Here is a 15,704-nt window from a genome sequence, read left to right as displayed (position 1 = left end):
TACGTCACTGCTGACTGTGCCAGAAGCAATGTCATTTCCCAATTCAAGACTGCAAACTAGTACGCGTCCACAGAACAGTAGTATTAAAACCCTTATTTTGGTGGATTTTTTGCAAACAGAAGTTCGTACTGCCTTTTTTTTTATTTTTGTGCACACATTAAATACTCTTCGCTACTAAACTTTAAAACTAAAAACTTCACATCCACATGTTTTTAAAACTGTGTTGAAGATTGACCCTGTTGACTGAGGTCACTTTTAGGCACTCAAGAGGAATATTCACTCTGAATGGGACAAATCCCTCTTCATCTCCAGCTTTAGAAAAACTGCTATATATGAAAAAAGTTGTGGTTTTGATTTCAAATACAACCATTTCAACTTAGATCTTTGTAGAGAGCAATTTACTTGTTATTTCTCTCAAATCACACTTTCGGCTCTTTATAGAAACTCATAAAGGGAAAAAGCATTTTTCTGGCTCAGTATTTTTCTTTCTTTAGAACGCACAAGAAAAAAATGAAGTAAGAAATGCTTAAAATTCAAACCATTTTCCTGTCTCTCTTTTAACATAGAAACCTCCAGCAGTTCCCATTCCAGCTGTCCCTCGTTCAGCTGTGGGGCTTCTGGGAGAGCTCAGATGACTGTTGAGGGGTTTCTCAGTACACGCAAGTAAAATTTTTCACCGACTCATTTCTGACCAACAAGAAAAGTGTATGCCATGCCTTTCATGAGAACGTATCTACTGAAGGACCCATGAAAGATCCCTAGCCCCACATACCTACCAGTTCTTCAACGTTTAAAGAAGACCTTGCAGTTTTCAGCTGTCTAAGATTTTATGAAAGCCTATAAAACTCCTCTGAAAATATCCTATACAATGAAAAATGTTATTTTCAGATCAATTTAATGAGATACCATAGCTAGACCACTGGATCTTTAACCTAAGATATATTTTTTTCTTCGTATCATCTGCATTTCCTGTTGACAAAACCCTACCAGTCATCCATCAAGTCTTACAGCGTACATATAAGCTGAACTTCTGGTATAAATATGTAGGAAGAAACATCAATTTAATGTTTCATGCTTCATAAATAGACACAAAGCCATCCAGACCTTTATTCAAAATAATTCCCTAAATATACTGCTGATGTGTCATGCAATGGAATTGAAACAAAACCCCATATTATTCAGTCATTATTCAGTCTATATATTTCTGTGCTGTTATTCTTCATACTCGAGCGTACGATTAATTTCTTCAGGTACTTGAAGTCCCAGATAATTCCCAATATGGTCTGTTTCAACTCAAAAAAAAACCCCAACCTTTCCTTTTCAAGTTTAGTGGACAACATAGCATAAAATGACAGCACTTCAGAAACTAAAATATCTAGTTTAAGCAAAGAAAGAAAACCCTAGGGAAAAATCTCCAACAGTCAGTGCTCTTGTACACTTTTTGTGCTCCCCTTGGCACCAACATCAGAACCTTTAGCCCAAATCTAACACAGTCTCACAATTTTCACTTGGCTATGGAGTTACTTACGTTGAAGAGAACGGCACAAAACTTTCCTAATGCTACTGTCACATCCTTTTTCCCCTTTTTTTCTAAAGGATGTTTGAGTACCAAATTAAACCAATGCTTTCTGCTTGCCCTGTCTTTATCTAACACTCTGTAATAACAATAATAATGAAAGGAGATGTCTAGAGTTTCAAAGACTAACTTTTATGACATATATAGTATTATGAAATATTCTGCAAAGCTGAATAATCTGCTGTGACATCTCCCCTTTTAATCATAATTTATTTTGACAACTTCGGTACTTCTAGTTGGCACAAGCAAGGAAGGATGACTGGCAGCTGAGGCCCTAGAGTAGCTAAATTTCCTGTGGTTTTCTTCATTATGATTCTGTAGTGCAATATAAGATGAATTTGATTTAAACAGCCAAAGGCCTCACTTTTTCACTGAGTTTCATGTCAATAGAATGGCTCCCCGGCAGAGGAGAAACTGCCACGTGCGCACCCATCCCTCTGCACTGAGGGAAGGCAGCACGTGGAGCCACGTAGGCTCCTACATCCCTCAGGGCCACAAGGTTAGGTGGAATAAATCAGGGACCTTTCCTCCACAACTTTGAATGGTTTGAAGCTACAGTCTTAAGCACCGAGATGCCTGGAGGTGTAGACAGGCCTAAGACAGCATCGACTGATATCTCTACAGTTCCCATCAGTTTACCCCACCTGAAGATTCAGGAAAGATGCAAATACTACAAGTTATTCTAGTATTTCTTATTTAGCACCTGTTCAAGCAACACCTCTATTTCATTCCTCTTCTAAAAACTCCGTTTTTATCTTAAATTTGCTTGAGGGAAAGTCATCGCTACCCTTATTTTTTCTTGGCTTTTTCTTTCTTTGCCCTGTGGACAACTCTGTCCTACAACTGAGATGGGACTAAATCTTCAGCTGAAAAGAAATATTGCTGTTTGGAAACACACAATGCCATGTCAACCTGTTATTGATATACCCAGCAGACTACGGTTTTTACTTCAAATGACCAGAGGAAAGAGTAGGTTTCCAATCACCATATCTGCAAACGCCACCTCCAGAGCTCTTCCGGCTCCTACTGCCCCAGAATCCAAACGGTGAGGCTGATCCACCAACCGAGACAGCAGGGCTGCATGCCCAGGCTGTGCCAGCAACCAACAAGCAGCAGACTTTGGTGGCTCCAGAAGCTGCAGGCAGCCCCACTGTCACCCTGGGTGTCTTGTTTCGTTTCACGTCACTGGTAAAACTTTTCTTCCCAATTGGACTTGGTAGCTCTGCCGCAACCCACTATGGCACCTCGCATTAGGGTTCCACTCGAGTGAATAGAGCAGAACCCCGGCTTAGGGCAAGCTTCCAGATCGGGGTAATAGCAAACATTACTAACTAGTTTCTTTTCCACAAAGAAACAAACTCCCCAGTAAACCTGAGATGCAAGTACAACCCCGTAGATTTTTGTCACAGAGACGCAGCATTTTAAGAAATTAACCTTACATATGTATTCCGGCAAGCCCATTTCTTTCTGTTAATGGCTGCGTTATCGCTACTATCCCATCCTTTTTGACAATCTGAACAAATCTCCCCATTAAGTAATTGAAGGTTTAACAACGGGGGTGAATTTAGCTGAAATAGCTGATCATATTGGTTGAGAATTCACTGATACTGAGGTGAGTTGGAAAAATCCAGGTAACTTCTGACTGCTGTTACAAAACCACTGTCTTGTGGAAAGTCTCGAGGTGGGAAGGCCAGGGTGCTGCTAATACTGCGCTGCATCTCCTCCAGAGCACGGGCAGCTGGACAGAAGAGCAAAGTCCCCGGACAAAAACTACTTGCAACAGTGGGTTGCCCTCAATTAGAAAACCCAGCTTTCCTCTGAGGCTGCGTACAGCTGGTGCACACTGACGGAAAAGGTTAAAACACGCGGAACGCTGAAATCACATCTACATACGAGATGACACATTCATACAGCCAAGCGGATGGCTCTGAGAAGGCGATAAGCAGGTCAGGAATGCCATTATAGCGGGGCAGAGAAATGGGTTGCTACAGATGGGAGTACTTGACCTGCATCTGCACCAGGGCCAGACATAAAACGGCTCACAGTGGTTTGTTTCTTGCTTTTCTCATGTAAATGAAAGGATGAAAAAATGTACCATGAAATTCTGCTCAAAGTGTCTGTCTACTTTCTCCTGTATACTCTCCTGAAGATTACAACTGTTCAACAAGCAGCTAATGGTTATGGGTATAGGTAGGTTTTTCAACTGTGTTCTGGAGTTGTTTTGTTTTGTTTTTTCTAAATTATTATGGGCCAGAAAATTCAACACTGCTTCTCACACTACTAAGTTGCTTAGCGTCCATCCTATAAAGGGATAACGGAGAGGAAAAAGCCCTGTATCCAGATATTACGCTTGAAAACACGAACTAAAGACAGCGCTGCTGCATTCCAGTTACATTAAAAAAGTATTAAGCAGTCATCATTGACCAAAACCCAACACAGCCACCTTAAACCCAGTAAGGTAAGGTTTAAAGAGGTACAGTAAGCTCAATGTTCATCCACATCATAGCTCCAAGGCCAAGTTTGCGAGATGCCAATACATTCAGTGCAAGACGAGGCAAGCATGGCCACAATGCCCAGCCATACCTTTATATATATTCTCTAGAAGGCATATGCTATTTTAAGCCTCCAAGAAGTTTTACATACTTAACTGCAGTACCAGAGTGCTCTCAAACACCAGTTGGCAGTGGCACACTGGGATATGAAGTCTCCAAAATGTGATTCCATAAAAGACATTGGATGTTGCTGCTACTTAGGACCTCTTAAAAGTACTAGAACAGATGGAGAATTAAATTTACCGCTCAGCTGCCTAGTCCACGCACAATTTTCTGTCCCCGCCACCAAGCATTTTTGAAATTAAAAAGTTTTATCATTTTACTGGCATTTCTCTCTTCCATGGTGGTTTTAATAGAACATTTCTTCTTTCACTTTGTGGTGTGACATCTTTGCAATATCCTGTTTTGTGGTGCATAACAACTGACATAACTGATAGTTATTATTTTGTACTTATAATCTATAATTAGTCACCTTAGTAACAACAGGTTTCTTTCTTCACAGAGACACTATATTTTCTAATCTTTTAAAATTCTTAATTACAAAACCAACACCTGTTTTGTTACCCGAGTTTTTCTACCACTTCTAATGTGGCTGATTTGGGGCAATCAAGAAAGCAAAATATGTCTTTTCGTGTACCGCGGGAGACGATACTCCTGAAAGAGCGGTGGATAAGCCTCACTCTAGAGGAAACAGTCTTGTGGTGAAGTAAACCCCAAATGACCAAAACCCAACCACGCAGTAGAAAGGGCTTGAAGAGGCCACCTAGTTTCTCCTGTCCTATTTGCAGAGCAATGGCCTCACCGGTGATCCCCCGCTTGTGTTTGCGCATGAGGTTTCCCCTGTGACAACGCCTTTCCCTAACAGGCACCAGCACTCGATGTCGGTACGTGGCAAGTGTTCCGGTGGGGGAAAACCTGTGAAGTTGGGTGGAAGAAGATGACCTGGGTAGCTTGTGTTCTTGCAAGGACTCTTCAACTCGTCCTTTTTAAATTTAGTAATTCCAACTTTGGAGAGATTTCTCCCTCCTGAGCCAGTTGAAGGCGGCAGACATAACAGCACTTCAGTTCTGCCGTTGGTCAAATGCAAGCACCCTTCGAGAGAAGGGCAATTTTACAGTCCTGCTTCATTTATCAAACCTGACATGTACTGCACATTATGATTTCCACGTAATGGTTTGACTGTAAATTTACCCTCAGCAAGATCCTTTTATACGCATTCAAACTAATTTACCTCTCGCTGATCGAGTCCTAACTTGTAATTTGCTTAAATGCAGAGCCTAAATTGACTAAATCAAATGCATTTGCGCAAACTCAATAAACAGAACCATTACCCGCTGAAATAAGCAAGTCTCCTAAGTGCATAAAATGCTTCCTTACAGTGGAAGAGTTGGCTCCGGAGCCAGCCACCTCTCCAGCTAATGACCGTGTTTCTCTTCCTATTTCATTAGCCAGTCTGAGGACTCTAATTTTTACTTTTTTCCCCTCTAAACGGAAGTGCAAGAAGCATACATAGCTTTATCACGTACTGCAACCGAAGCAACCAAAGCTCATTTTCCAGTGCAATGAAAAGGAACCAGTGGGGAAAGATACATTTGAATATCCCTGTTAATGCATACATTAGCGAAGCCATAGCCATTCTGAAAGATCTCAACCACCTCGCACACTGTATCCATTTGCAGAGAAGGTCGTAAAATTATTGGAGCACTCTGCCAGTACATGTTTTTTATAGCAGTGCAACTACGGTTGAGTCATACTGATCTGTGTCCGACTCAGTGCTTAGAAAGGGACATTGATTTGCAATTGCAAAGTAACCATTTAAAAACTAACACGCTGCCATCAGTCAAGAATGCGTTTAGCCTCTTAATGAAGGATGTGAAAAATCAGGATCCACCCAACAGGGAAGGAAGGCTCTTATCCATCTCACCGCGACCTACCCCGAGAATTTCACTAGTGCAAATTTATTTCAGTAGCTTTGTAATTTAAACATAATGGCAGCAACAACAATGGAGGCCAGCATACAGTACTTTACACCAGCTTACGAAAACCTGTGCTGGATTAAAAGTATTTAATGCTTCATGTTTATTGAAGAGAGCGTCTGAATGCCACGTAGTACACCACACAGATCAGCAGTTGCTTTAATATGGGGAATTATTACTGCAGGGCAGTGCTGCTACACTAAGTATTCTCGCTAGAAGTTACTACCATGGGTACGCCTTCAAGCTACGATGCAAGGGGGGGTTAAGCAGCAAAGTTCATTCTCACTTAAAGTTCAAACTTCAAGTATCTAGTTGCCATGAAGAAAAAAAAAAAAAAAAGCGTTACCAAAATCAATTAGACAATACAAACATTTTTTGCTGATATGAATAAAATAAATATATAACCAGAACTGAAAGTTTTAAACTAACAGACTAATTTTGGGAACAACTGCCAAGTTTTTAATACAAACTATTAATAAAATGTAGCATTTATGAGACACTTATCTTTAAGATGCTTTAGGAATATTAACTCATCCATTTTTCTATTAATAACCAAAAGTCATAATTTGGGCTTACGACAAACAGCATGCCTATGGTAAACCGATAAACCCCAGGAAATTAAGTTGTCTAATGCAGTAACTACACCATTGTATTTTATCTGTTTCTCCTTTGAAACTTCTGCCTTCAGTTCCCTCTATGCTAATTGCCGTCAAAAGTCAGTAAGTCAGACTCTGTTGTGGTATCTAAGATAACGTGTTAAAGAATTATGTACAGATCTGCCAAAGACAGATTTTCCTCGGACGTGCCTGAGTAGCTCTGGTGCAGCTTCATAGAAATTGGCCCTGAACAGCGACAGCAATAATGAAGGAAGGGTGTCTTGTTAATGAGAAATAATTCTGTAGTGCATGGGGTCTTGCTCTCCCTAGCGCAGGTGTCAGGCACGTGAAGGGTCTAGGAATTACCAGTGCTTTGCAACAACTATTGCTTCCTTAATATTTCTATTAAGGATTGATGGCGGTTGATGCTAAACGCGGGGAGCCGCGGGCTTGTGGGATGACAGCCAGCTGAGAACACATTACAGCACCCTCTTATCAACAACGTCAGCAATCCAGTGCAAATTCTTCCTCGGTACTAGAAAAAGTTGCCAAAAGGCAACGCTATTTATAAAAATTTGTGTACGTGGAGAATGGAAAAAGGGAAAAAGGACACTGAAAAGGCAGGCAGGGGAGGGAGCAGGAGGTAAGGTGGGGGGCAACAGTGAGGGACTGCAGAGAAAATTAAAAGAAAGCATTTCTTCAAACAGCAGCCACCAAGGGAATTCTACTGCTGGATTGAAACTGTAGATATCTAAAACGCTAAAATTAGGACCTTTGAACGCATCTTCTTGTTTAATTTGCTTGCTAAGTTTGCAGTTAAAATTTGCTATGTCTTCCCTGCCTAAAGAAGGCACGTGAATCCAGATGCAACAGCTCAGGCTACTCGCCAAGGTTCTTTGCTGGTAAATGAGAGACAACAGGATTTCCAAATACCGTGAATGGAATTACGTTCCTTGGTCTGGGTCCTGATATTTTTAAGATTTTTTTTTACAAAATGTACTACTTTTCTATACTGAGCATGCCCCTTATTTTTCATCATCTTTATATAGAAATTATAGTCCAGTAAGTAGTATACTAGAATATATGCACTGAAATAGATCCAGGATTAATCACATCTTTCGCAGCCCCCCGTTGAAAGACTTTCAGTTCTGGACTTATTCCAGTTACAATTAGGATAGCTTGGGCACTAAGGGAAATTCCTGTATTAATTTGCTGTATCCTGAGGAAATAAGTGATGCAAAGAACTAGTAACGCCATAAAGAAAACCACAGTGGTGTTACTGCTTAAATTCCAGTGCAGGCAGAGGTTTATTGAAACCCATTCGCAGTTGTTCCATCCTTGATGGAAAACCAATTACTGCTCTCGGAAGTCCCCTGTCCAAGACCAGCTCACCTGGAGCGCAAGGGGTGCCGTAGATCTAGAAAACAAAAATGAGCTGTAGTGTCCTTTTCGCCTCAAGAATATATTCCACTGGCATTACTTTGCCTATTAGATGCTAAAGAAAGCGCTGTGTGATCTACGGCTGCACTGCAAAGCTGGAAACTGCTAATGGCACTTAAGTTCCAGCGATGATGCCTACAAACAGCAGCGAAGGGTACAAAGAGGTCTCAATGTGGACTACACAGACTCAGCTGCGACCCTGAACATGCAGAGCATCCACGTTACCAGTTACTCTTGCTATTGGTACTAGATTAGAAGCAGCCCAGATATATCTCCAAAAATCACAGTCTCATTGAAGAGATGATACAGCCAGAGATTTTCAGGGGGTTGTTAACATGGGGGATGTTGTGCACCATTTCTTCTTTCTGGAGCGCTTCCAACACTGGAAATAGCACGCTGTCATCAGCTGCACAGGCTCTTAAAGCACACAGACAACTCGTAACAATCTAACCTTATATTACACAGAGGTGGAATATAATCTCACCTTCCCCTCTCCAGTTGTGGGAAAACGGCTGCCCACCAAGTGTCTCTAAAGAAGGCCGACAAAGACAGCAAACCCTCTTATGCTTGCACAGTACAGGGCGATGTCAGCTTAAAAACCAGTATAAATTAAATTAAAATAAATAGAATATAAATTAAATTCCAAAACCAGGCATTCTTGTCACAGCAATGAACAAGAACTTATTTAGCAAAGGTGCATGTTCTTCCTTTTGCACCACGGTTAGACACACGCGTACTGTCAGTCTGTCTCTTGCTGATCCGCTTACAGTTAGTGCAGTTTCAAACTAATAAAAAGAATAAATATTCATCACTGACTTCCTTGCCTTGAAGCTCATTTAATGCAACCAGAGAGCCAAGCACATGGAAGAGTCAACCATTGTAGCAATACAGATAAAATCATTCTCTTCATGGGTAATGAGCAACTGCATTAAGGAACTGGTGTTTTTTCTAGTTGGCTTCTTTCACTGTAAGGGAGACAACGTTTTGTCATGTTGTCTCCAGACCCAATTTGAACAAGCTGATGGAGAACTACTGCCCCTTCGAGGCAACAACGTAATTAGAGGAAACACCGTGGAATCAGAAAGAGCAAACATATCTGAGGTAATTCACTGCGAGCAAGACTCCAGTCAGTACCAAACATTTCATTACTGCATTTCTAAATTGCCTTCTTGCAGTTCGCTATCGGACACCCTAGTCAATCCCTCTATTGTGTTCTAAGAGCTTGGTTAAAGGAATGCCAGCTGACAAAGGCATAGTTATATTATGTATAGCACACGTTAAGCTTCTCACGGCGCTTCTTTCCCAGGAAGCTCCAGAAGCCAGATTAGGACTGAACTGTGCAGCCCGGCACCACGTGGGGCAGCGTCTTCCCCACCTGCGAGAATTGCAGTCTGGTTTTTTCCTCCCCTAACAGCAGCTGCTAAACTGTTCTCTCCTTCTTGATGATTAAAAAAAAGTCAAACACTGTTTAGCCCTTTCAGAAGGGGAAAGTCATTTATCTGGTGGCTGATACACAGAATAGCAGCATTATCAATCTGTCTCCCTGAACTCACTCGAGCTTGAAGGAAGGGAGCAGGCACAACGCTGGCGCTTGTGCAAACGCAGTGCCACAAAAGCTGGAACAAACAAGAGGTGACTGGAACCTCATTTCCGCCCTTCCCTCCCCTACACGGATTGTCCCGACTGGGCTATTTGCTTCTGGGTGTGTAACTTGGTTTCAGTGCAAAGGGAAGAAGGGCAAAGGCTCCTTCCATTGACCTGCCCTCTAGAGAGCCTCCTGGTGCCACCACCGTCCTTCCTTCCCCACAGCCTGAGACCCCAGGTAAGCCTTCTGGGCTGCTCACCTGGAAAGCTCTTCTCCTTGGTTAGGAAGTGTATGTGTGTGGGGGAGATAAAGGTAATATGGGACTGGTTCGATGTTCTGGGTAAATAACCCCCTTTATTCCCTCATAATATGGAGACAATTCACCTTTCAGAATCAAAACGATGGACACTTTTGCTATTTCTACCTTCTCTATCATTGAAGAACCACAATGAAGCGCATCTACACTGGTTTTCCTCATGGACCCAAGACTAGGTAAAGCTTTTCACAAACAACTAATGATTGTGAGTATCTCTAGATGCCCAGCTTGTGGCACAGCAACAAGTGCCAATTAATAAAAAGCAAACAAATGGGCCACACACACTCTGTTGAGCACTGCTTTCCTAAAAAATTAAGTCCTTCTGAGGTGCCCCGTTTTGGGAAACAAGTTAGCCAACTGTAATCACCACTCACGTTTTGTAAATTCAGCTGCAGTGTGAAAGATGGATTTGCTTTCTATATAACCCCACAGTAAGGTCCCCAGCTTAATTCTTCTGACATAAATTTCTTTGTATGTCAGTTTGCATTAATATCATATTAGCTATCTTTTTCCAATATTTCTGCAAACACACTACCAAAATATACTCATGAGCCCAGTGGAAGGGCTACTTAGAACAAAGTAAACAATAATGGAAAGAGTAACCTACTTTCTGGATGATATATGTGCAGAAGTGAAAGTTTGGAACAATTCATTAGTCCTCACATGCGATTATTTTAGTTCTGAAAGAATTAAGTTCTTTTTCTAAAGAGGAAGAAAGTTGTTCTGCTGTAATAGGTAGTAATGACTAGTGGCTTTTTTAGCAGCTGCTACTGCTAATAGAAAAAATATAAATGTGTTTAAAAAAAAAAACAACACCCATCTTTCAGTGGCAGAAAACAAAGAAGCAAATACATCTGTAAGCAATACCTTCTCCATGCTTCTCTTGTATATTTTAATATTTTTTGTTCCATAAATGACTGAGCAAGTGAAAATAATTTTCTTGTTAATACATTGCAAACTTCATTTGAATGGTGGCCAGAAGACAAAACTCCATGTCATCTTACGTTGAAAGTGTGTAAACTTACTGTGGAGAGGGTTGTATTGTAAGCACCAGCTCTCTCATACCAGGGAGACGAGACAAACGCTACCTAAGAAAAAACATAGTGGGTCAGACATTACCAAAATAAAACTCACTTCACTGTACTTTACATTTCTAGCCACAGAAATAGCTATATGACAGGTGAAGAACCCAAGGAACACTGTTGTGGAGGAAAAAAGGTCCAATGCTTCAGGTGTACAAGTAATTTGATTATAGTCTTCTGCAACTGCCTCCCTACCCAATTCTTGGAAACTGTCAGATGCTACTGGAACACTTCATATATTTGTACATCACGTATTTCATCGCTAAAGTAGAATTAACACATAGAGCAGCAAAGAGCGTTATCTGCCTCACGTCAGTGTTGTAGCATCAACATACCAGATTGTCAGCTGGAAGCTATTAGGAAGTTCTCTACAGATCATACCCACAAAGACTAGCAGGGTAGCATCAACTACATTGAGAAGAAAAGAAAAGAAATTTGAATGTTGTACAGCCTCCTCAATGGCTTTGGCTTATAGCACGCTTCTAAATAGAAGAAATTCCACTTAAAATCATATTAAGAAATCATATCAGAAATATCCTTCACTGACACTCCTTCTTTAAGATGTTTCACAGTAGATTTTCAGCCTGGTGCTCAGTGGCACCGGGTGAGAACCTCCATATTATCAAGAAAATGGAACTATACACCTGCTCTCTTCCCTGCTGCAAGTCAGGGCATCTCAGATGCAGAATTAAAGGCAAGCACAGCTTTCATGTCTTTAAAGAAATGGCAAATCCTTATGTGAATGAGTTCCAAATACTTGAACAGAATTTTTTTTTCTTATGTCCCCACCTTTTTTTTCCCTAAGGAGCTGAAAGGACCATGAAAGGTGCAAAGTTGGCAGACATTGGCAAATAGTGTATTCATCAGGGAAATCTTAAAAGCCTGAATAAACGTAAGGCTTTAACTCTTTCGTATTCATTTCTAAGCAGGCTGATGTCTGGAAATCTTTGCAGAAGGAAGTTTTCGGTCTCAACCTGCATCTCAGCTCTTTTTCATGAACACAAAGCTGGAACTCAACCCACCCTCAAGTGCAACTGCAGCAAGACCATGCCACTGGTAGAAAGGGCAACCGATGGCATCCTCTGTATTACGGCTGCTTGATCCAGCCTAACGAGGAAGATCTGGAAAGTGTTACTAATATGCAACAAAGCACTGTACAGTGTGCATTTCATAAATCTCCCTTCTTTCGTGCATATAAATGCACAAGTAAGAACAGACTGATTAGGTTGTTACAAGCTGTTTTTATTATTGGAAAGCATCAATGATTTTCCCTTCTGAGACATTCTGATAAACAACACTGCTCCTGCATTGGAGTGGGGGGGAGCATAGTGTTTTCCCCTAAACTACAAGTCCTTCAAATGTGCTGAATAATAGATGCTGTTCCCATCTCTACCATAACCTTGAGAGTTTGGTAGTTCTTGATACCTCCCCTGGCCCTCTGCAATTCCTCCGAGCACACAGCTCAGAAACCCTGCAAGGACCGTGACTGTACCTGGGTCACGTTGCTCCGCAGGGTCTGTGAACTTAGCTTGGCTCCCATCTTTCCCCTGACACCATTGCCAATATAGCTCATCATTACTACCAACCCCTTCACTCCGTGCACTCTGAGGCTTCAGCAGCCCGTTAGAACATGGGAATTGCCACTTTTGGTCAGGCTCCGTCTACTCTGTGTTCAGAGAGCAGCCACAGTTGTAACACCGATACGTTAGGGTTAAGGACACTACAAAAGCCTTACAAGGGACTCAGGTGCCCCCATGGACGGCTCGACCTCTGACAGCTGCAGAATGGCTCAGACCAACTGAACAAGCAGAAGGAGCTCTCTTCTGAAGCATCAACACAGCACAGACTCTCCCACAGAGTGGCCTCGCCTCTCACTTTTTCCTGACCCATGGAAGTTTTGTATAGAAGGTCTCTGTCTCCCAGAGAAATAATTATTCCCATCAGGGCATACGCATAACCCAAGAGAGTTTACGGAACCAGAAGAAAATCTTTACCCACCTTTCCCAGCTGTTTTCATTACTCCCAAAGATTTTATCCCAAAACACTTGCTTCTTTGTGAGTTCTGCCAGCCTGGTGCACGCTACACATCTGTGGGGTTCAGAGGGAGCAAGGAGGACCTCTCCTCAACAGAACAAACTACCCCAGCCTCCAGCTTCTACACATTTCTCTGAAGAGGTGATCTCGTTCCGCTCTCAGCAAACAAGGTCCGACATCAGGCTGCTGTCGATTCCAGCTGAACAGGGAAACAATCAGCCCAAACCATGTACCAGGCCAGCTCAAATTTCACTCCATTTGCTACATCATTATATAAATATTCAATTTCAGATGTCGCTAGACATTGACACCGTTCAGTTTCACTGAATGTTCCCTTCTCCCTGTGTTGTAAAACAAGGATTGGGGATGCTTTATTTTGGATTACATTTCACAGCATAAATCTCTGTCTAAATCTTTTTCTGCCCTACAGAACTGAGACCTAATCTCATTTTCTACAATGCCGAGGAAAGAACACCAGAAACTCACTCTGCCATGCAGGCTATTCAAAGCGCACACTTCTGGACTGCAGGGTAGTATTGATATTTGACCGATACAGGTGGATGGTTTGGGTTTTGTTTGCTCTTGCTACATTTTGTTAGAATGTGAACTCCAAACTTCAAACTGTAGCTTTAGAGATAAGGGCACAGACCTTTTAGAAAAAGTAACCATTTAAGAATGTGCTCAAGTGTCTATGTTTGGAAATCGCTTGACCAGCTAGTTAGTTGCCTCCAGCTCCCAAAGACAATCCACTATCATACAAAAAGGAAGTATTTTCCACATGCCAACTATAAAAGCAAATGAATATAAAGCTTAAACTTTCTTGTGAAAGTTTTTAGCAAATTATGCCAAATAATTGTCTAAAAGCAAAGAAAAAAAAAAGGTGCTATTTGCTATAAATGTATTGCTATAAAGAATAATTAATTGTCTACTTGCCAACCAGTCTCGCACTGATTAGGTATCATTGTTTAATGAGTACGTGGGATCATGCTGTTTCCAGTTTAACACATCCAGTATCAGGAAGGCAGCACAGAATGCTAAATTCTTAAAAAAGTCTGGCCCATAAAAGTTAGAACTGGCCCTTCTGTTCCTTAATAAACTTCAATGAGACCCCAGAGACAATTAGGTTGAATAGTTCTGCTTACTTCACAGTTTCTCTTCTTCTGATATGAGACTATTCAACTTTTTATGGGTTTTTTTTCGTTGTTTTTTTTTTTTTTTTTTTTTTTTCAAAGGCATCTAGCTACACTCTGAGGACAGTCTGAAGAGGAATAACAACAAGCTGTTCCTGGGGGGAAGGGATATGAAAGTGCTGCACGTTGCCCAGCTAAACCAGGTTTCTACACTAAACGTAAGGGTAAAACTAGGGCTCTATACTGAAAACTTGGCCATTACCATAACTTCTGAGATTAATATCTGTACCCAACACTAAAAACCTCTATTTACTTGTTCTCACATCCCCTTGCCAGAGGTCAGGCAGGAGGTGCATTGATAGGGGACCAATTAAACTAAATGAAGCCAAAAGCAGACAAAAGCCGCACCGAAATGTGGTGAGCCAAGGCATTCCTGACACCGTATATACTTAAAAGTGATACAAAAAGTCACAGGAGAAATAAATTAATAGCTCAAGAGAATATCATTCGTACCTATCCTGTTTCATTCAGAAGTGAATGGCATTTGTGGGAAGTGCAACACAGAGGAAAAGGAATTTAAGAAAGACTGGGTAATTACAGCAGTTGTTTAACAAACACTTCTAAGCAGGTCTTTGGATGATCATTTAAGAGAATGAAGAGGCAAAGCTAAAGGCACGGGACTGGTGGTGGCTTGCAGTCTCTAAGCCGGAACATATTGAGTGCCTGCAGGAGCTTCACAGCGGAGTTACGACTGTGCACAGCTGCCCCTCTTCACGTCACATGGTGGCTGCCTTCAAGGTCACTGGGATGCTGGAACAGCATGGATGGACTGGAAGATGATGAAAGGGGTGGAAGGTGGAGAAAGAGAGGAAAAGGAACCAGTTGAGAAAAAAAATAAACTGTTTCTGAATGGGAGGGACAAAAATAAATACTACATTAGGATTCAATCACCCCAAGAAGGGAAAAAGTTGCATTCCATCAAGACGTGGGCTGTTTGGGGTTTTTTTTAGTAGTAATTAATAATCAAATTGTCACGAAGCAGAGGACCAGTGTCAGAGCAAAAACCTTGACAAGAAAGCCAACAATCCAACGAGACTCAGTTTCTGAAATGTCGTCTGAGGTACCCCATCAAAATACACCCCCATCCACATCGCACTGACCCTCCAGAGACACCCTCTCTTCTTAAAAAGTAGCCAGAAGACAGGCGTTCACTTCACTCTTGCTCATTTTTGTTCTCAAGCGGGAGCAGCAGGAGCCCTTGGGGCAAGCTCCTAGGGGGAGGGATGGTGGCAGGTTTTTCTGTTTCAAATGTGACACGGAGTCCTGAAAGTGAGCTGGTACAGAGGAGAGGTGAGCCCCAGAAGTGAAAGGAGTCTGTAGTTCAAAACTTGCACTGTCACAAAACCTCTATCTGCCG

The sequence above is a fragment of the Chroicocephalus ridibundus genome, chromosome 3, assembly GCF_963924245.1.
Source record: "Chroicocephalus ridibundus chromosome 3, bChrRid1.1, whole genome shotgun sequence".
Lineage (NCBI taxonomy): Eukaryota > Metazoa > Chordata > Aves > Charadriiformes > Laridae > Chroicocephalus > Chroicocephalus ridibundus.
The sequence above is the reverse complement of the archived record's forward strand: the minus strand, read 5'-3'. Positions refer to the sequence as shown.